We start from the raw sequence: 21,504 nt of genomic DNA on the forward strand, positions 1-21,504 counted from the left end.
GTGGATGGAGGAGCTGCCTGCTCTGCAACACATTGTCCTTCCAAGGTGTTACACCAGCCCAATCAGAGACACAGACATGAGTCAGAGAGAAATACACGTTTTCTGCGTGTTTATGGTTCAGTCGCCTACCTCTGCACAGAGGATCAACATGGGCAGGTAGAGGTGGCCTTCCTCACAGCCAGATCATGAGTGGCACCCAAAAAACAGAAATCAATCCCTCGTCTGGAACTCTGTGCTGCGCTGACTGGGGCACAGCTCGCTAAAGTAGTCAGAACAGAACTGAACCTTCCCCTAAACCAATTCACTCTTTGGACTGACTCCACCACAGTCCTCACTTGGTTGCAGTCAGACTCTTGCCGATTTAAAGTGTTTGTCAGAACCAGAGTCGTGGAGATCCAGGACATTACAGACAGGCACACATGGCGTTATGTACCATCAGCTCATAACCCAGCAGACGATATAACATGAGGGAAAAGCCTAAATAAGCTGGGACCAGACAGCTTTTGGTACCAAGGGCCATCCTTTCTCAAAGATCCTCCAAATCTGTGGCCGGAAATCCCACATCCTGTGGCTGCAGATGAAGACGAGCTTCGTAAAATAGTTCCCTGCTTCCTTACCTGCTTCGCAGCCAGCTTGTCATTCCCTGACATCAGCCTGTTTAAGACTTTCGAAGAGCTAGTTGAATCCAGGGCCTGTTATGGGGCGGCAGGCAATAGTCAGACAGCTGATGACTACAAAATGGCCGAAATAAATGTCCTACAGCAAGCTCAGGAGGAGTGCTTCACCTCTGAACTGGAACAGTTAAAGGCAGGAAAATCATTTTCCAGAAGCAGTCGGTTAAAGACACTTGCCCCTGAACTTGACCATGAGATTCAGCTGATCAGAGTAGGAGGTCGCCTACATTGGAGCCCTTATCTAGATCCAGATACGGTGCACCCCATTGTCCTAGACCCGAAACACCCAGTCTCTAAACTGCTCATACAGAGTTACGACACTAAACTCCACCATCCAGGCCCTGAAAGAGTCTTTGCCGAGCTTCGGCGTAAATATTGGATTCTTCGAGGCAGAGAGGCCATCAAACGGTGTCAGAGTGCTTGTGTGGATTGCCAGAAGTGGAGAAAAAACCCTGAGGTACCAAAAATGTCAGACCTACCTCCAGCCAGATTACGTTTATTCAAGCCCGCCATCTACTCAACAGGAATGGATTGCTTCGGTCCATATACTGTTAAAATAGGTCGCAGAAACGAGAAGAAATGGGAAACAGCTGGGAAAGAGAGATTCAATCTCTAAAACAGGCCTTGATGACAACACTTGGCGCCCAGTCTGTCACCTTCGAAGTGCTGTACACTATGTTGGTGGAGATCGAGGCGATCTTAAATTCCAAGCCAATGGGCTACACTTCATCTAATATTTCCGATCTTGACCCCATCACACCAAACTCCCTTCTGATGGGGCGGCCAGATTCATCACTTCCTCCTGTGATATACCCGGAATCTGAACTGATCAGTCGACGCAGATGGTGGCACAATCAAGTCCTTGCCGACCAGTTCTGGAAGTGCTTCATCAGGTTCTACCTACCCAGCCTTCAGACCCGCCCGAAGTGGCAGGATGAGAAATCTGACCTCCAGGTTGGCACCATCGTCCTGATCGTTGACCCCCAATTGCCCAGAGCCCTCTGGCCGGAGGGCCAGGTGTCAATGTATTCCCTGGAGTAGACAGCAGAGTAAGAACAGCTGAAATTAAAGTGGGAGAGAGGTCGTACACACGCCCAGTCGCACGCCTCATCCAATTGCCTGCCATACCAGATTAGAGCTATTTTGAGTGGAATAGGTTATAGGCCTTTTGTTATTGTACATATTTCCTTACGGACATCTGTGGGTGGCTGTAAAAAAGGCCACTATTAGAGTTATATTCAAGTGTCTTAGATCCTTTATTATATGACAAAATTGACGCATTCGTCACAGCATCCATCCAGCGGGCCAATCAGCGCCGCGGAAAAGACGTGCAGGTCAGTGCTTCCGCCCACTGAATTGAGCCTGACCGAACGGGAAAGCGGATGGATGCAAGCTATACGGCAGCATTTATCTTTGCTAAAGTTGTGTGCGTGCCTGTAAAGTGAGTAGAAGACTGTTTATACATTGTTCTCTACTTAGTTTACGAGCGTTTGAATAGGCGCGCATGTGTAAAAGTTAATGTATGCGAGTGACAATACGAACTAGCTCGTAAAGATGTTTGTGTGTATATTTAGATACTAGTTTCCTCACATATTGTATTGATATATTTAGAAGACATAATCTATGTGCCTTTTAATCATTATATGGTTTATTTAATATATATATCGCTCACTTCCAGAGTTAAAGCACTCTTTGAGCGCATGCGCACTAATGTGCTAGACAGAGCGGCTCTATTTCTTTCCTCAGCGCGCAAAGGTGTCGAATTTCAACCGCTCAGTATTAATAATTTCTAGCAGTGCAGTTTTCCATATAATGGCACATTTGTTCCTATTGTACTGTATTAATCATTGTAATTTAATATTCATTGTGGAGATTACTGTTACTATGTTTATTGTGGTGACTACTATTATTTGTTATAGTTATTTGTACTTATCTATTTTCTTATATCTGTATTTATAGAAAACGTTTGGTTACGTATGTAACCTCCGTTCCCCGAGGGAGGGAACGACACGTTGTGTCGGAGAAGCGACACTAGGGGTCTCTCTTGAGCGCCGATATCCACCTCTGATCTATGAAAAAAGGCCAATGAGAGTTGGCAGCCAGTATTTGCATGTCCCGCCCCCGGACATACGGGTATTTAAGCGGCGCAAATACGGGAGTTCATTCAGGATTTTTCTGAGGAGCCGGAAATGGTCCGGCTGCAACAGTGGCTCGGTTCAGCGACATGGCGGAGGAAAGACACAACGTGTCGTTCCCTCCCTCGGGGAATGGAGGTTACATACGTAACCAAACGTTCCCCTTCTGTCGCTCTCTCCACGTTGTGTCGGAGAAGCGACACTAGGGGACCCATTCCAATCTTGCCATGCGCTGAACCGTGTACGTGAACCGGCGATACAGAGGCGGGCAGGGATTTCATCCAGTGCCGCGCGTCGTCTGTACCTGGCTGCACGTACCCTTCCCCAATGCCCCATAAGAACATCGGAATCCTTCTAGTTACCCTGAGAGGGGAACAAGGCGATGTTTGCCAACATGGGAACGGGCCAGCCTGGCTGGGCCTCTTTTCTCTCTATGTTTCGCGGCTCGAAGGGAGGTCTCTGGAGTCCTGCCAAGACTACCAAGAGATCCCAGGAGGGAACTAGGCCTGGCCGGGAGGGATTCAACCTCTGGGCGCCTCTCAGGAACCTGAGGATCAGGTCGTGCTTACCCAAAGAGTTGCCGTCTACAGGATCGTGGTGGGCGGCAATGGCGGCAACATACACCTTGAGGGTGGACGGGGACAGCCTCCTGTCCAGCCTCTCCTGTAGGAACAGGAGCACTGACTCGATCACGCATCTCTGCGGGTCTTCAGTTCTGGAAGAACACCAATCTGCGAAAAAACGCCACATTAGGGCGTAAAGGTGCCTGGTAGAGAGGGCTCTGGCTTGGTTGATTGTATTCACAACGGTCGCCGGTATGCCAGCTAGCTCTTCCGCATCCCGTCCAGGGACCAGACATGGAGGTTCCAGAGGTCTGGGCGCGGGTGCCAGAGCGTGCGCCGTCCCTGAGAGAGGAGGTCCTTTCTCAGGGGAATTCACCAGGTAGGAGCTGTCGCGAGAAGCCTGAGTTCTGAGAACCAAGACCGAGTGGGCCAGTAGGGGGCCACTAACGTGACTTGCTCCTCGTCCTCCCTGACTTTGCACAGCACCGGTGCAAGAAGGCTCACTGGGGGAAATGCGTACTTGCGCAGCCCCGAGGGCCAGTTGTGTGCCAGCGCGTCTGTCCGGAGGGGAGCCTCTGTTAGGGCGTACCAGAGCGGGCAATGGGAGGTTTCCTGGGAGGCAAACAGGTCTACCTGGGCCTTGCCAAACTGTTCCCAAATCAGCTGGACCGACTGGGGGTGAAGCCTCCACTCCCCGCCGGGCAGGTGTTGTCGTGATAGCGCGTCCGCTATGACGTTGAGCTTGCCGGGGACGTGAGTGGCACTTGACTTGAGTCGCTGCTGGCTCCATAGGAGGAGGCGAGTTGTGACATGTGGCGGGAGCGTACGCCGCCTTGGCGATTTATGTATGCCACCACCGTGGTGCTGTCCGATCTCACGAGGACATGTTTGTCCCGAACTAACGGGAGGAACTTCCTGAGAGCAAGAAGGACGGTCAGCAACTCCAGGCAATTGATGTGATTCCTCATTTCGGTTGGAGGGACAGGCTCTACCGCGCCCTTGGCTAAGAGGATCGCGATTTCCGTGCGCAGGGAACTGGCATGCTCGCCGTGTACTGCGGAAAAGCGGACGCCCCTGAAGGGGGGCGGGAGCTGGGCAAACTGAATTACGTAACCGAGTCGAATGGTCCAGTGCAGCCAGCGTGATGCGTTGGGAAGCGAAAGCCACGCTTCCCAGCTCTGCGCTAGGGGCATCAAAGGGACGAGTGTTTTGGACGTACCCGGCGGGGCCTCGCAGCGGGGCGGAACAGGTAATGCAGCGTCGGGCGGCTTCGTTGCGGCCTGAGGCTGAGGTGCTGAGAATAGACCCAAAGCACTTACCTTGCTCCGCGTGCCCAGCAGGGGGCGGGTTCGTGACTGAGGAGGTGGTCTGATGTCGGCGTCCTCTGGTCTCGTCTGAATTGGCCGGCCAGGGGACAGTCGTGGGCAGGCGGAAGGCGGAATTGCCGCGTCTGGTGTACTGGGTCTGTCGTAATCTGAAAGCACATTGCCGTGAGAACGGCATTTGCGGGCCAGGTGACCCAGAGGCAAAGGAAATAGCTCTTTTATTGAGAATGTGGGTACCACAGCCCCCGTCAGGGGGTGTGGCCAATTAATAAACAAAGGATTCTCCACCCGGCCCTCCACCGGGGGACGGAGCGGTCTTACCACCTCCGGAGCTAACGTCTTCGGCTCTGGGTCGACTGTCTCAGGAACGCTTGGGAGCCTTCCGGGTCCTAGAGGGGGTTCGTGAAACAGGGGGCGTACGCCGCCTACGGGGTGCTCGACGCCAGGGCTGAGAGCTGGGCCCGGGTTGGGGCGGAGCAGGAGCTGGTTTCTTCGCCGCAGGCGGACGCCCTCGGCGAGCAGACGGGGCAGGGCCCGTAGCGGCAGGTGTGCGGCGGGGCATGATGTGAGAGATGGCCTCCGTCTGCTTCTTCACCGCGGAGAACTGTTGAGCGAAGTCGTCAACGGTGTCGCCGAAAAGGCCAATCTGGGAGACAGGTGCGTCCAGGAAGCGGTTCTTGTCAGCCTCACGCATCTCGACCAGATTGAGCCAGAGATGGCGTTCCTGGACCACTAGGGTGGCCATCGCCTGTCCGAGTGCCTGCGCTGTGGCCTTCGTCGCTCTCAGGGCGAGGTCGGTCGCTGAGCGCAGTTCCTGCAGCACATCAGGATCAGGTCCACCCCCGTGCATGCTTCTGAGTGCTTTGGCCTGGTGGACTTGCAGGAGGGCCATCGCATGCAGGGCGGAGGCAGCGCATCCAGCCGCACTGTAGGCCTTCGCGTTGAGCGAGGATGTTGTCCTACAGGGCTTGGATGGGAGTACGGGGCGGCCACGCCAGGAGGTAGGGCTACCGGGGCACAGATGGTACGCAACTGCCCTATCGACCTGGGGAATCGGCCCGTATCCGTGGCGCTCTCCGACGTCGAGGGTGGTGAGAGTGGAGTGGGTGGCACCTAGACGAGCGGAGAGCGGGGCTCTCCACGTAGACGTCAGCTCGTCATGCACCTCCGGGAAAAACGGGACCGGGGGGATGTGAGGCCGCGAACGGCGCGCTGCCCCCAGGAACCAGTCATCCAACCGTGAAGGCTGTGGGGAGGATGGAGGGTTCCAATCCAACCCCACACTCACGGCAGCCCGGGAAAGCATGTCAGACATCTGAGCGTCAGCCTCAGCCTGGGCCTGCTGGCCCGAAGGCGGCAGTCCAGGGGAGTCCTCGGCATCAGACATCACACTCTCCGATGCAGCGGCGAGCTCATCTGCTTCGGGCTCGGGAGGATAGACAGCCAGGCCGTGAGGCGAGCCGCTATCGCCGCGAGCGTGGACGGGGACCAGCGAGCGTGTCGGGGAACGGGAGGTTCACGGGGGGCTACCCGACGAAACTGCACCCGCTGCCGCCCCCAAATCGCCCCCAGCGCCAACCGCATCGTCCTCAATCCCGTGGGAAGAAGGAGCAATGCGGGGTGCAGCTGGGGTGGCTTGCTTTCTGTTGAAAGCAAGCCGCGACCGCAACGTGGTCATGGTCACGTTCCCGCAGTGAGAACATGAACCATCCACAAACGCCGCCTCGGTGTGATCGCGGCCCAAACACACGAGACAGCGCCTGTGGCCGTCTGAAGCGGAGAGCACTCTACCGCATCCAGGAACAACACAGGGGCGGAAGGGCATCTTGAAAAAGACGCATCCTGAAAAGGACGTTCAACGCCGCTGTGTTTTGCTCTTTTAGAGAAATTACTCTTTTAATAGGAATTTGCTCTTTTAAATACACAATGTGTGTGTGTGTGTCTGCGCTGTCGAAGCGCTCAGGGGCAACAATGCACGCCGTGCAATGTGAAGGAGAAAGCCGCTGTTGTGCGCCGTCAAGATCCAACAGCATGCAGAACATCAGAGGAAACAGGAACGTTTATAGTGGTGTGTAAAGTCGCAGCAAACTGCAGACAGACCATCGGCTCCGAAGAAATTTTCTGAATGAACTCCCGTATTTGCGCCGCTTAAATACCCGTATGTGTAAATACTAAAAATAGTAATAATCGTAGCAAGAGTAACATTGACTGGTGCAAAAAAAAACAAAAAAAAAACATAAAAAAGAACTTACGAACTCCCCACAGCTGCTCCGAGAACCGGAGCAGCAAGTATTCCCCATCCTCTCGGAGACAACAAGAGTGCAAAGTAAGTCAAACATAGCTTACCTTAGCCCAAAAAGAGCAGAAATAACGAAAAACAAGGAGTAACACACACACCAAAAAAACCCTGCTCTCCGCCGCGCAAACAACCATTCATCTGAACTAACGTTAAGTACCATGATGAAAATAGCAAAATATTCCAAAAAATAGTCCACTTCTGTTAGTCGAGTACCACACACAGGTCAAGATGAGTAAAGTCAAACATCATTCGACAAGTTATCCACAAACTTCTTAGCCTCCTCCGGAGATTCAAAAGAGCGCTCCCGACTGTTATAATGCAGTGTCAGTTTCGCTGGAAAATGCAGGGACCATTTCAATCCAGCAGAGCTTTCGTAACTGAACTGAAGGCACGTCGCCGAGCGATCACCTCCAGTGTATAGTCAGGGAAGATGTGAATCCGCTTTCCTTTATATTCCAGAGGAAACTTTTCACGGCTCAGACAAAGGATTAAATCTTTGTCCCGATCGTTGTGGATCCGTGCGATAATAGTGCGAGGTCTCTGGCCTTCAGACGGCTTGGGTAACAGGGCCCGATTAGCTCGGTCAATTTTCACAGGTTTATGAGTTGTCTCGGCCGAAGAGCTCATGTAATCAAGTCCGAAATGAACACCGAGGGGCACCCCCGCTCCTCTCTGCCTAATAGGAATACTGGGAAAGAACGCCTTCCCTGATGCATGTGATAGCGTTAAGATGGCCCAGCCGCTTTTACTCTATGCGAGAAACATAGAGAGAAAAAAGGTGCGGCTTGCTCCCATGCTTGGCACGTTGCCTTGTTCCCCCATCGGGGTGTAAAGAGCCAGAAGGTTTTGATGATTTTATGGGGCGTTGGGGAAGGGTACGTGCAGCCTGGCACAGCCTGTTGTTTTGGCACGCAAGCTACCTGCCCGCACCTGTGGCAGCGGCACATGTACACGGTTCAGCGCATGACGTGATTTAAATTGGACTCCTAGTGTCGCTTCTTCAACACAACGTCAAAGTGAGCGACAGACGGGGAACGTCTAGGTTCGGCCACTGTTGCGGCCGAACCTCATCGTCGGCTCCTCAGAAATAGACGCATTTCACTCACTTTATACCCGTATGTCCGGGGGCGGGACATGCAAATTCTGTCAGTCAATTTCTCATTGGCCTTTTCTCATAGATCAGAGATGTGAAAGGCTCTCAAGAGAGACCCCTAGTGTCGCTTCATCCATAGGCTACTTGAAGAAGTAGTGATTGGCACAGACATGAAACATTTGTATTTGATTTCTTACGGATATCATATTTCACTTTCACTGATTCTTTTACAAATCATTCAAACTGTATAGTCACATTCCTGAGAACACACTTTCATTTGATTTCATTACCACAAGCTGGCATTAATTTGCGATACAGGGGTTTTCATGTTTTATTTTGTTATTTTTGTAACAAATGCAAAAGGGATGTGTTGTTTTTTTTTTCAAATAGCTTTTAAATGATAGGCCTACCACATTTGACTATTGATCCCAGGGGATCGGTCTACAGATGTAAACCTGCATCTGTGACTGATACCTGAACACTGGACCGGAGTGTACATGAGCAGATATCTGCAACATCATCTGAAGCTATCCGAATCCCTGAATGCACATTCACTAATAATGTGATGAAGATGTTTATTGACGTACTGTAGGTGCAGCACCTGATCTTCCATCAGAGCGATGAGAGGTGAGATGACCACACTGATGTTCTTATGAATAAATTAAACTATTCAACACATATATGCACGATGGGTAAAATGACTCAAGCTAAATCTACCAGAACACCTTTTCTGAATGAAATAAGTTCTAGCACAAATTAAAACTAGTCCTAATTACAAGTTAGGTGATACATGCATTCAGAAAGTGAATAGTTTTATGAAGAAATTACATTTAGATTTTTGAAATTGAATTTATACTCTAATGGTAGTGTAATTAAATGCACTGACTAAACTCAATGTAGTCAGTGGTGGTGCTGTCTGATCGGATCAAAACGTGTTTGCCCTGAATTAGCGGGAGAAACCTCTGCAGGGCAAAAATGTACATATACATATAAAACCACATGTTGATTCAGTTACACAAAGGTGTGAAAATGAACAATAAATACTAAGAGATCATTTAGTAAATATATCCTAAGTAACTTCATACATAGGCATAAAAAGCAAGGGAATGTATGCCATGACAACAAGGTTATTCCTCCTCTCCGCAAGAACAGACTGAATCACTTTCCATTGAACCCTGAAAACAGAGTCATGAGCATCATATGTCAGATCACATCTAAATCAAACACTTAAACCGGTTTCAGAAATAGAAAGACAGATCTACACGTCAGGTGAAACGGCACAATACAAACTAGTTTATGTGTGAAAACTTAGTTTAAAGCTGTGATGTCCAAAATACATTTTCAGACATTTCATTTGTTCAGTTGGTTTTGGAAGACTTGAATACATGATGGAAAAACACAACAGTTTGTTCAAATTCACCACTGCTGCTAAAAAATAAATCTGGCTTATTAACAACATGATGTATCAAGCTGTTTCTCTGCATTTCCTTTTTCATTAGAAGAGAAAGAATCAAAGCACACCATCCAAAATAAAGCAAAGATTCATTTTTCCAGTGAATTTTTGTTGTTAATGATTGTATTCAATACTCTGATTTGTACATTTGCTAAATCTTATGCTTTCTTAGGAATTCTAAATGAACAAAATGTATCATTAAATATTCATATTCAAAATAATCGTATTTCAGTCAAAGGTCACTGTGTGATCACAAAAATACTGTACATGGTTCTGGGAAGACTTACTCATGTTTATCATCTCAAATGAACAAAACACCAAACCCCTCATCCTCATCTTCCTCAACCTCGTCATCTTCAGTAGCAGACTGAGGGACACGTTCCTCGTGATTATCTGCAACATTTATTCTCTCTACATCATCAGCAAACTGAAAACAAAAAAATAATTTTATGTTGAAATAATAACCTTTCATGATTGGTTTTCCCCTGTTTGTTTTCCCAGGTGTTCATCGTTCCCTTGTGGTTTCTTTGTCAGTCTTCTCGTGTGTGTTATGCTCTGTACTTTGTTCCCTGTCTTTTCTTTTCTTTATATTCGGAGTTACTTTGTTTATCTTTGTTTATTAAAACTGCATTTCTCGCTTGCCTCGTTACAGTGTTGAGCTTTCTAGAGGTAATGGTTTATTTATATTTTAATTATACTATTATTGTCATCATTATTATTATGTTTACATTTATAATTGTCTTAGTGTATTAGTCATTTTCCATCTGTTGTTGTAGATAGATTCTGGCGTGACGTCAGATGGGGCTGGTGGAAGAAGTTCGGACTTGGGGAGGATTTGGGGAAGATGTTTATATATAATTTTCTTACAACACTTTATTTAAATGGATTTTTTTGTTTCATTTGATGTGCAATTTGAAGTTTTTCACATTTCAATAAAGGAATTACATTTTTAAAGCAAAATCAGTAAAGCAAAAATAACCACCATGTAATTGGATTTCGCAATATTCGTTTTATAAACTATTGTGAATATGTTTCTCGCATATCGCCCAGCCCTACATGGAAGGACATCATTTCAGTCATCTTACTGATGCTTAATTGGCTCTCTGCAAACTTAGACATGGTGCCATAAAATGACAACACAACTGCAATAATGCAACCACTATAATAATTGGTCAAATTGAGCTAAAATACACTGATGAGCCAAAAGATTATGACCACTCACAGGTGAAGCGAATAACGTTGATCATCTCCTAACAAGGCCACATGTCAAGGTCTGGGTAGATTAGATGGCAAGTAAACATTCAGTTCTAATAGTCAACATGTTGAATGCAGGAGAAATGGGCAGGAGTAAAGACCTGAGGGTGTTTGACAAGGGCCAAATTATTATGGCCAGACGACTGGGTCAGAGTATCTCTGAAACGGCAAGACTTGTGGGGTGCTCCCGGTCAGCAGTGGTGAGTACCTACTGACGGTGGTCCGAGGAGGACCACAAACTGGCAACAGGTGGTTGGGTGCTCATCTGTCTGAACTGACTACTAGGGATGTCCCGATCCGATACCTAGATCGGTATCGCATGGATACTGACGTTTTTAGACGGATCGGGTATCAGTCCGACGAGCCCGACCCAAATCCGATACTCTGTGTTAGTCATGTTCGTTACTGTCAAGCTTAAAAAATGACATAAAAGAACTGTTAAAACACCATTAAAGCAGTTCATATGACTAGTGCATTTTATTCAAAGCCACTTGAAGCCACGTGATAGCTCTGCGAATTGCAATAGGCTGTGTTTAATAAGTAAACATATATGTTCCCTTTACAAAAGGCTTCACTACGATGTTGCGCTGCTAAGCGCTACGGGGAACAGCTTAACTGTGAGCCGAGCTGAATAATGTGTGGAACACGTCAATGAACATTGACCGGAATTTATAGCCTCGGCTGATGTAATCATTAGATGCACCTGAGGCCAGGCTATAAATGGATACGTCACCAGGTGTCGTCAGAAACTCTTTTTTCAGAGCGATTCTGTTTCTGTGTGTTTCACACACCCTGGTCAAAACGTTCTTTCCTCTGTTAGGAGATAGAATCAGTTAGGCAGTGTGCAGTGAACGTTGTTCTATTTTTCTCTTCTGTTTAGAAAATATTATATATATATATATTTCTAAAAAAAAAAAAAAAGAAAGAGAATGACTGAAAGCAAACGGTGCGTGTTCCCCTCTTCTCGCTCTATAGCTGAAGATGGCACACATCAGTTTTTGCTGTTTGTTTGGGGGTAGAGCACGCTGCTCTCGCATTGCAGCAGGGCGGGTGCGAGCACTGCAATTTGCTTTAACAGGCAGAGTGCGTCGTGCTCGCCTCGCTTGCTTCCGGGAGTCAGCACTCACGAAAAGATCGTTCGTGGGGCTCGTGCATGGATTTGGCTGAGGAGCAAGAGACGGGTTGATCCCTTTCTCTCACTCTCTCCCCAAACCCAGCTGGTCCTTCACATGATCTCGAAGCGAATTCCGACGCTTCTTCGGATCATGAGGTGGATCGCTATTCTCTTCCCGCCTCCAAGCTTTCCGTCCGCGATAAAAAATCTACGGAGGAATTGCTCGATGTTGTTACTCGTGCGGTTGCCAGATTGGACTGGCCACACGAAAAAGAGACCCCCCAAACGCAACAATTAGGGGATAGATTTTATCTTCCAGTCTAAGAAAGGGAACGCCTCATGGGTCCCTTCCCTTTCTTTGATAACCTCCATGAAGAGCTTTTTCGCTCATGGAGAACCCCTAAAAAAAAATTAAAAAAATAAATATATATATATAATTTTCTTCCCGTGTTCACATACACTCGACGTCATTTTATTCGACTATCATGGGTGCTGAGGCACGGGGGTATTCAGTGATGCCGCCGGTCGAAGAGACGCTTGCGGGCTATCGCTCGCCGGGCTCGGCATCGTCACTTAAGAAGCCCTCTCTCCCCTCAAAGCCTTGTAGGACAACCTCCACTTTAGTGGGAAGGGCTTATCAAGCAGCAGGTCAGGCTGGTGCTGCTCTGCACACTATACTGTTTTTCAGGCGTACCAGGCTGACCTCCTGGACGACCTGAGTGTGGGTTCTGCGCTTGACGAGCAAGCCTCAGACCAAATGAGGTTCACAGGGTTTTCTCTTGAGATTATCGAGACCATTTCAAGTGCTAGGGCTCCCTCCACTTGGAACTGATCTGGGTAGATTTTACAGGGCAGAAGAGGACATCTTCGCCTCTGTTGATAGCGCAATGTCTCCTCTACTTCTCCCCGAGTCGCCCAGTCCCCCCCTCCCCCTTGGGAGGGGCTGAATGTAGTAACGCAAATGCGCCTGCATGCGTTTCCTTCTACTAAAGTTCTTATTACAGAACCAGCTAACTGCCAGTTTGTTTCAGTTCTGGATTTTCTGTAGAAAGAACTGTCAGCGGGCACTTGCCTCACCACTGCCAGGTTCTATGTGGCCACTGCGGTTTGCCACGGCTTGGTGGGCAGGGTGCCCTCAAAGAGGCATCCTCATTATTGCCCGGGCCTACGAGGCGCGCGGTCAAGCTTCGCCAGTAGGTTTCAGGGCGCACTCTACCAGAGGGCTCTCCTCCTCTAAAACCTTGGCTAGAGGTCTTCCTCTGCAGCAAGTTTGTGATGCGGCAGGTTGTCCTCTCTGCACACATTCATTGGATTTTTATAGTTTGGATGTTTTGCCACTCCGGGCTCTTATGCCCTTGAGTCGACATCTCAAGCTCATGTCTGGACAAGTTTGTGATGCGGCAGGCTGGTCCTCTCCGCTCACATTCATCAGTTTTTATGACAAGTTTGTGTTGCGACAGGGTTCTCTTCGCACACATTCATCGAACTTTATGGGTTAGATGCTTTGCTACTCCGGGCTCTTATGCCCTTGAGTCGACATCTCAGCTCATGCCTGAACAAGTTTGTGATGCGGCAGGCTGGTCCTCTCCGCACACATTCATCAAAATTGAATGGTTTAGATATTTATGCTACTCCGGGCTCTTATGCCCTTGAGTCGACATCTGAAGCTCATGTCTGAGACCTCTCGCGTTTTTGTGAGTACACTGCACAACCGTAGGGGTCCGGACAGCCCCAAGTCTGGCGGCGTGGGTATTGCGTTCCCGTAGCGCTTAGCAGCGCAACATCGTAGTGAAGCCTTTTGTAAAGGGAACGTCTCGGGTTACATGTGTAACCCTTGTTCCCTGAAAAAGGCGGAACGAGATGTTGCGCTGCTTTGCCGCACTGGGACGTCCCAGGACTGCTCTTCAAAAAGAAGTATCTGACGACACCTGGTGACGTATCCATTTATAGCCCGGCCTCAGGTGCATCTAATGATTACATCAGCCGAGGCTATAAATTCCGGTCAATGTTCATTGACGTGTTCCACACATTATTCAGCTCTAGCGCTTAGCAGCGCAACATCTCGTTCCGCCTTTTTCAGGGAACAAGGGTTACACATGTAACCCGAGACGTTCTTGCACGCGCAGCTTCAGCGCAGTAGTGAATGGTGCGTTTACACACACGCGCACGGCTATTTATAGCCTTCACCCGTGCACAATATTTGTGCGCTACAAACGAACATCTCAGATGTAGATGCTCAGCAGTTCGGTTCACTTATAATATGGACTTAGAAAGGCACTGGAGGTGCATTTAACCAGAATTTAATTAAGAAGTGAATTAAACTGTGAATAAAAAGGGTGAGGGTTTAAAAGTTAAAGCTGTCACGGGAGACTCACGGAGAGGCAGAGATATGAACTCTGCAGGGTTTATTGAGCAGAGGATTGAAACAGTGATGTAAATATTGTGAGTAAATTCAGTTAAGCAGAGTGGCAAACAGCAGGTAAGTAATATCCAGACAGTGTATAGATATGATGAAAGAGATAACTCAAAACAATTTTATGATACATGCAGGCAATAATGAAGACACATGATTGACATAGTAGAAAGTTCTGGAGTCTCAGAAATACTATCGATGAGAACAGGCACAGAGTGAGAAAGTGTGTGTGTGTGTGTGTGTGTGTGTGTGTGTGTGTGTGTGTGTGTGTGTGTGTGTGTGTGTGTGTGTGAAAGCGGGGTATTTATTTATGCAGTCATTGATTAGCCACTAATGATATGCAGGTGCGTGTAAGTGTTTCTTAAGCTATACATTTATATTGAAATAATGTGTAGTTAACACATTAACTCTTTACATAGCCTATTAAAGAGTACACCCAATTATTTCCACACAATACTGTAAAGATATTATAAACTGATTACGTAAAAAAACAACACTGTATCGGATCAGGATCGGTATCGGCCAATACTGAGATTTCCGATATCGGAAGTGGAAAAAGTGGTATCGGGACATCCCTACTGACTACTGTGGCACAAGTCACAATGTATTGCACTCTGCTGCGTATGTGCATATTGGCTTTGGCCAATTAAAATCATATCGGTCGACCGTCCATATTGGACAAAAAATGGAACGTTCAGGCCATATAATGTACCACTGGTGAAAAGTGCCATAAGTGAGTTATGTGCACCTGGAAAGCAAAAATGCCCTCCTCCTCTAGCTGCTCCATCATCTGAAGCACATACTCCGAGATATCCAGAGACATCAGGCACTGTCTCTCAGGCTGGGTCTTTCACACACTGAACGTCATTCTGCTCTTCAGATATGGATAGTGCTTCATAATCACGATATTAAAACTCCACCATTAAATGTAGATTTGTGGAATTTAAACTGTAAGCTTTGTGATTTTTAATCGAATTGTTGCATCTACATTAAACAAATACTTTAAATGGTCATATCATTAATAAAATCCTTTAATTTTATTGAAACTAAACTGCAAAAATGACTCTTTTTACTGAACTTTCTTAAGTCGGACAGAAAAGGGCATTTCCATAGAAGTCTTAAAGGCACAGCAACAAAAGTTATGTTTCATTTAGGTCCAGAGAGTGTGGAAAATTATAATGGAAAAAACTAAACCATGACTTTAATAACATCAATATACCTATACAAATATATAAACAAAAATGTGGTATGAACATGAATAAATTATATGCTCAGAAGCTGAATGCTAAGTCCACTGTAACGTTCACTAAGTAGTGTAAAACATTCAGGTAACAGCAAATCACTGACCTGTCTGTACAATTGAGTTAGTAAATCATTAAGATCAGGAGCAATCTGAAAGACTCTGCTTCAAATCACATGCTGAACATCCTGAGTAACCTATAAACAAACAATATCAGAGATATAGATATGGATATATAAACATAATAGTGCCAAAATAAGTATTTTAACAAATATTACACATAAGAACATTACACTACCTTAAGAATAAATCGTGTAAACAAGAGAGTAACTGATCTCACCAGACATCTTGATTTCCTGTAGTTTCTGATAAATGAGCAATCCAGTTAGGAATAATGTCATTTCTGAAGAAAACAAATGTAATGTTCTGATATGTCAAATCTTTTATTTCTGACTCAAATAAGCATCTGTTGCAGTGTAACTCATCGCAGTTACTGCAGCGCACAAGTTTGCCTTTCAACAGCTGCTTTTTTAACAAGTGCTTCACCAGTCCATCCAAACACCACTTCCCACAACACCTCAGCTGAATAAAACACATACATGCTCCAACTGATCACATATCATCAACTTTCATTTTATGTAATATGTGATTTTATCATCAAACAGAGCCTTTATTACAAGCTTTTGAAATTGAACATAAAAAAGTCAATCTGACCAAAGTAGGGACTTTTTTGTAGCTTTGTGTAGAAATACATGACATTTTAAAAAATTCATTGTCAGGTTCAGATCACCTCTGTGAAGAATGAAGTTTCAGGCCAAAAATGTTAAGTTGATGTAAATCAGTGTTAAAAATGTATGAGACCAAGGAAGTGTTAAACTGATTCAAGTATTAAATTTTATTTACAAGTAAGTCCATTGCACCAATTTGCATGTCATTTATCACGATGTTTTAAATCAGCATAAAAATTATGCAGAATCTGAACTATGACGTTTAATCAAACTTGCCACCAAGTTTGGGTGGTGAATAGGAGAAATAGTAATAGCACAGTTCTCTTCAACAAGCCACATGATTTGATCATTTGCATCATTCATCCCTGTAGCACAGTTGGTGCAGGATGAGTTACATGCTTAAGTTTAATACTTAGGGGTTTGTTCAAATCACTACGAGCAATAGAGTACAACAGTTCCGGAAGTAAAAACCTAATTAATTTTCTCCATAGGGGAATTGATTTTTAACGATCATTTTTAAACCTTTAAAGATAGACCTACTGTGTGCTCAGTGGTTGTTAATCGATGGTTTATGCTTCTGTTCTCCAATCAGGATTTTTACAGCTGATACTGATTACTGATTTTCATGTCATCTGATAGTCTGATACTGATCCCAATTATTTAACCTTTTTAATCAGGATTTCTTTCATAACAGGTAACATGTAAGCTTTCTGTTCCGTCAGTGTTATATTACATCTTCTATTTGTAATACCATAGCTGTTGCCAAGTGTGACAATTGGAAGTGAGATGGCGGCACGGTAGCACGCAGCGGCCTCTCCGGATCCAAAATGGTGCTATTTTTGTTAGTTAGCCCGACTTTTACGGCACATGGACATCGGAGCAACCGGTGTTCATGTTTACCATCGCCAGACAGTACTAAAATATAAGATTCATGCAACAACCAAGCTGCATGATGATCTGCAGGAGAAACTACGCGACCTCGGCTTGCTGCGAGACCAGGCCTCCAGTCCTCGGCGTCGTCAGATGCCGGTGACCAGGGGAGAGGACTTTGTAAGCGGTGTGCGAGGAAGTGGAAGCACGGAAAGAGGGTGGGGGTCCATGCTAGGCTAAAAACAAACCCTAGCCGGCCGGCTCTCCCGTCTATCCTGCTCTCAAATGTTTGCTTCCTGGACAATAAACTGGACTACATCCGACTCCAGCAGACTACGCAGCGTGAGTTTAGAGACTGCTGCGTCTTTGTTTTCACAGAGAACAGCTACTGTTCATCACTGGTGGAGCTTGTGACTGTTAGATGCAGACCTTTTTATTTACCTCGGGAATTCACCACAGTCATAATAACTGGAGATTACATTCCCCCCAGCGCTAATGTTAAGGAAGCGATCAGTGAACTGTATGGGGCAATTAGCGAACTGCAGAACGCTCACCCTGATGGACTGTTTATTGTCGCCAGAGATTTCAACCATGCGAATCTCAAGACAGTGCTCCCTAAATTCCATCAGTATGTCAACTTTGCAACGAGAGGGGCGAACACGCTTGATCTTGTTTACACAAACATTCCAGGCGCGTACCGGGCGGAGCCCCGCCCCCACCTCGGCTACTCAAACCACATCTCTGTTATGCTAATTAAAGCATACAGACCGCTCGTCAGACACACAAAACCGCTCCAGAAGCAGGTGAAAACCTGGCCAGCAGGAGCCATCTCTGCTCTTCAGGACTGTTTTGAGTGTACTGACTGGCACATGTTCAGGGAGGCTGCAACATATCTCTACCAACTTGGAGGAATACACAGCATCAGTGATCAGTTACATCAGCAAGTGCATTGATGATGTCACTTTCTCCAAGACCATCAACACATGTCCAACCAGAAGCCGTGGATGACTGCGGAGGTGCCTGCGCTGCTGAGGACCTGAGACTCTGCTTTCAGAGCAGGTGACAAGGCAGCCCTATGACCATCGAGGGCCAAACTGTCCCGGGCCATCAGAGAGGCAAAGCGCGCACACGCACAGAGAATCCAGTCACTTCCAGGACAGCGGTGACACATGGCGCATGTGGCAGTGCATCCAGGCCATCACAAACTAGAGGACAACATCAGTTGCCTGTGACAAAGATGCCTCCAGATGCGCTGAACAACTTCTACGCTCGGTTTGAGGCACAGAACGAAGTGGTGTGAGAAAGACCACCCCTCCTCCCAACGACCAGGTGCTCTGTCTTACCACGGCCAATGTGAGAAAAAGTCAACCCACGGAAGGTTGCTGGACCTGACAACATTCCTGGCAGAGTGCTTAGAGGATGTGCAGACCAGCTGGCAGATGTTCTTACCGACATCTTTAACATCTCTCTGAGCAGCGCCGTCGTTCCAATGTGCTTCAAGACCACCACCATCGTCCCCATGCCAAAGAATTCTTCAGTGTCCTGCCTCAACGACCACCATCCCATCGCACTCACACCCATCATCATGAAGTGCTTCGAGAGGCTCGTCATGAGGCACATGAGGTCACAAGACCCAGCTGCCCCCCTCACTAGACCCACTGCAGTTCGCGTATCATCGCAACCGTTCAACAGACGACACCATCGCCACCACCTTCCATCTGGACCTCACCCACCTAGATAATAAGGACACATACGTTCAAATGCTGTTCATAGACTTCAGCTCAGCATTCAACACAATAATTCCTCAGCACCTGATTGGAAAGCTGAACCTGCTGGGCCTGGACAACTCCTCTGCAACTGGATTCTGGACTTCCTGACTGGGTGACCTCAGTTAGTCTGGATCAGTAACAGCATCTCCACCACCACCACACTGAGCACTGGGGCCCCCCAGGGCTGTGTGCTCAGTTCACTGTTGTTCACTCTGCCGACTCACAATTGTGCAGCAATGCACAGCTCGAACCACATCTTCAAGTTCGCCAATGACATGCCATGGTGGTTCTCATCAGCAAGAATGACGAGTCAGCATACAGAGAGGAGGTGCAGCGGCTAACGGACTGGTGTAGAGCCAACAACCTGTATCTGAATGAGGACAAAAAAAAAAGAGATGGTTGTTGACTTCAGGAGAGCACATAGTGAACACTCTCCGCTGAACATCGACGGATCCTCTGTGGAGAACGTCACGAGCACCAAATTCCTTGGTGTTCACCTGGCGGAGAAACTCACTTGGTCCCTCAACACCAGCTCTATTATCAAGAAAGCCCAGCAGCGTCTCTACTTTCTTCGAAGGCTGAGGAAAGCACATCCTCACTACATCCTCCCTACATTCTATAGAGGGACTATTGAGAGCATCCTGAGCAGCTGCATCACTGCCTGGTTTGCACCGTTTCCGACCGCAAAGCCCTGCAGAGGATAGTGAGGACAGCTGAGAAGATCATCGGGGTCTCTCTTCCCTCCATCAAAGGCATTTACATAAAACGCTGGATTCGCAAAGCAACCAGCATTGTGGATAACCCCACACACCCCTCACACAAACTCTTCACCCTCCTGCCGTCTGGCAAGAGGTACCGAAGCATTCGGGCCCTCACGGCCAGTCTGTGTAACAGCTTCTTCCCCCAAGCCATCAGACTCCTCAATACTCAGGGACTGGACTGACACACACACACACACATACACACACACACACACACACACACACCTGTACACCATCCAACTTTTGCACATGTCCAGAGTTGCATTTTAATTATTCCTATTAGTGTCACTTTATACCTGGTTGCTACCTCAATAAATGCTATGTCCATAGAACACTATTTCATATTATGTTATGTTTACATTTAGCATTTAGAAACCGTCATCTTTTTGCACTACTCGATTACAAATGTGTACTGGTCGGCGCTGCACTGTCTCTAACTGTGCATATTGTCCTGGTCCTTTTAGTAATTTATTGTACTGTCCTGTACTTTTTGCACACGTTTGCACGTGCACTTTATATAGGTATGTTATTTAGTCTGTGAAGTCTTATGTGGTTCTGTATTTGTCCTATGTTGTTTTATGTAGCACCATGGTCCTGGAGGAACGTTGTCTCTTTTCACTGTGTACTGTACTAACTGTATATGGTTGAACAACAATAAAAAACACTTGACTTGAAGAGTCTGCAGTCACAAATACTGACTGGTTGTATTTGACTGGTTATTTGACAATTAAATAAATGTTTTAAATATTTGTTTAACATGCCTTTAACATGCCTAAACAAGTTTTACAAGGCTTACACAAAAATGATCTATATAAGGATACACAGAACAGAACGAGGCTTAAGGTTGAAACATACTTCACGCAAGTATGCAAACACAGACGCGTGCGCTTGGCCAATGCATGGATCCCTTGTACATACATTACGTGCGCTTTTGCGTCACTCTGGAGGTTACAAACCTTAGACCACAAGAGGGCAATAGATTTTTTAAGGTGTGATCATGAAACCAGTGCTGTATCCGAAACCAGGAATATTCTGCCTTTGAATACTATAGTTAAGCCATTAACTGATTAGGCAGCAAGTTAGCTGCCTATGTTAGGATCTTTTCGCTCATGCTCTGAAGAATCTTTTCAAAAAATAAATACAAATTTTTGTCTCCAGTCCATTCAAACAAATTAGATTTTTCTCTGTGTCTCTCCCACTCCTCAACTATCGACTCATCTACCACATCTGGGTTGCATCCGAAAACATAGGCTGCTAACTTGCTCTCTGTTTTGAATGAATGGAACTCTTAAGGAAACTGGTCTCTGAACAGTTTGAAAAGCACCTTATTTTCATCCTGCCTCATATACAGCCTCTGAAGGTAGCATTTTCCTGGTTTCAGACACAGCACTGGCTTCATGTCATGCCTAAAGAAAACCTGTTGCCCTCTTATTGTCTTAATTTGCGTGAAGTATGTTTCAGCATTGAGTGTCAAACTCAAGTCGAACTGATAACCCATGACCTAGACCAACCTTTCTAATGCAAACTTGAAAATATCAACATCAGAGAAAAGTTTCTTACTGTAGAAAAAAATGTGAAAACAAAACAAATACACTTAAAAAATGTGTGTATTTTTTAATACATTCAGGATGTTTTGATTGTATTACATTAATTAACTGTAAATGTATTACTGTTAATAATTACTTGTATAGAATATATAGATTCGTGCACACGTAGATCGTGTTTTTTTTTTTATTTGAAATTTTCAAAAATAATATGCAGTGTTAATACAGTAAATAACACAACTGGTGATGGTGACTGCATGCTCTCCTGG

The sequence above is a fragment of the Xyrauchen texanus genome, chromosome 44 (genome assembly GCF_025860055.1).
Source record: "Xyrauchen texanus isolate HMW12.3.18 chromosome 44, RBS_HiC_50CHRs, whole genome shotgun sequence".
Classification (NCBI taxonomy): Eukaryota; Metazoa; Chordata; class Actinopteri; order Cypriniformes; family Catostomidae; genus Xyrauchen; species Xyrauchen texanus.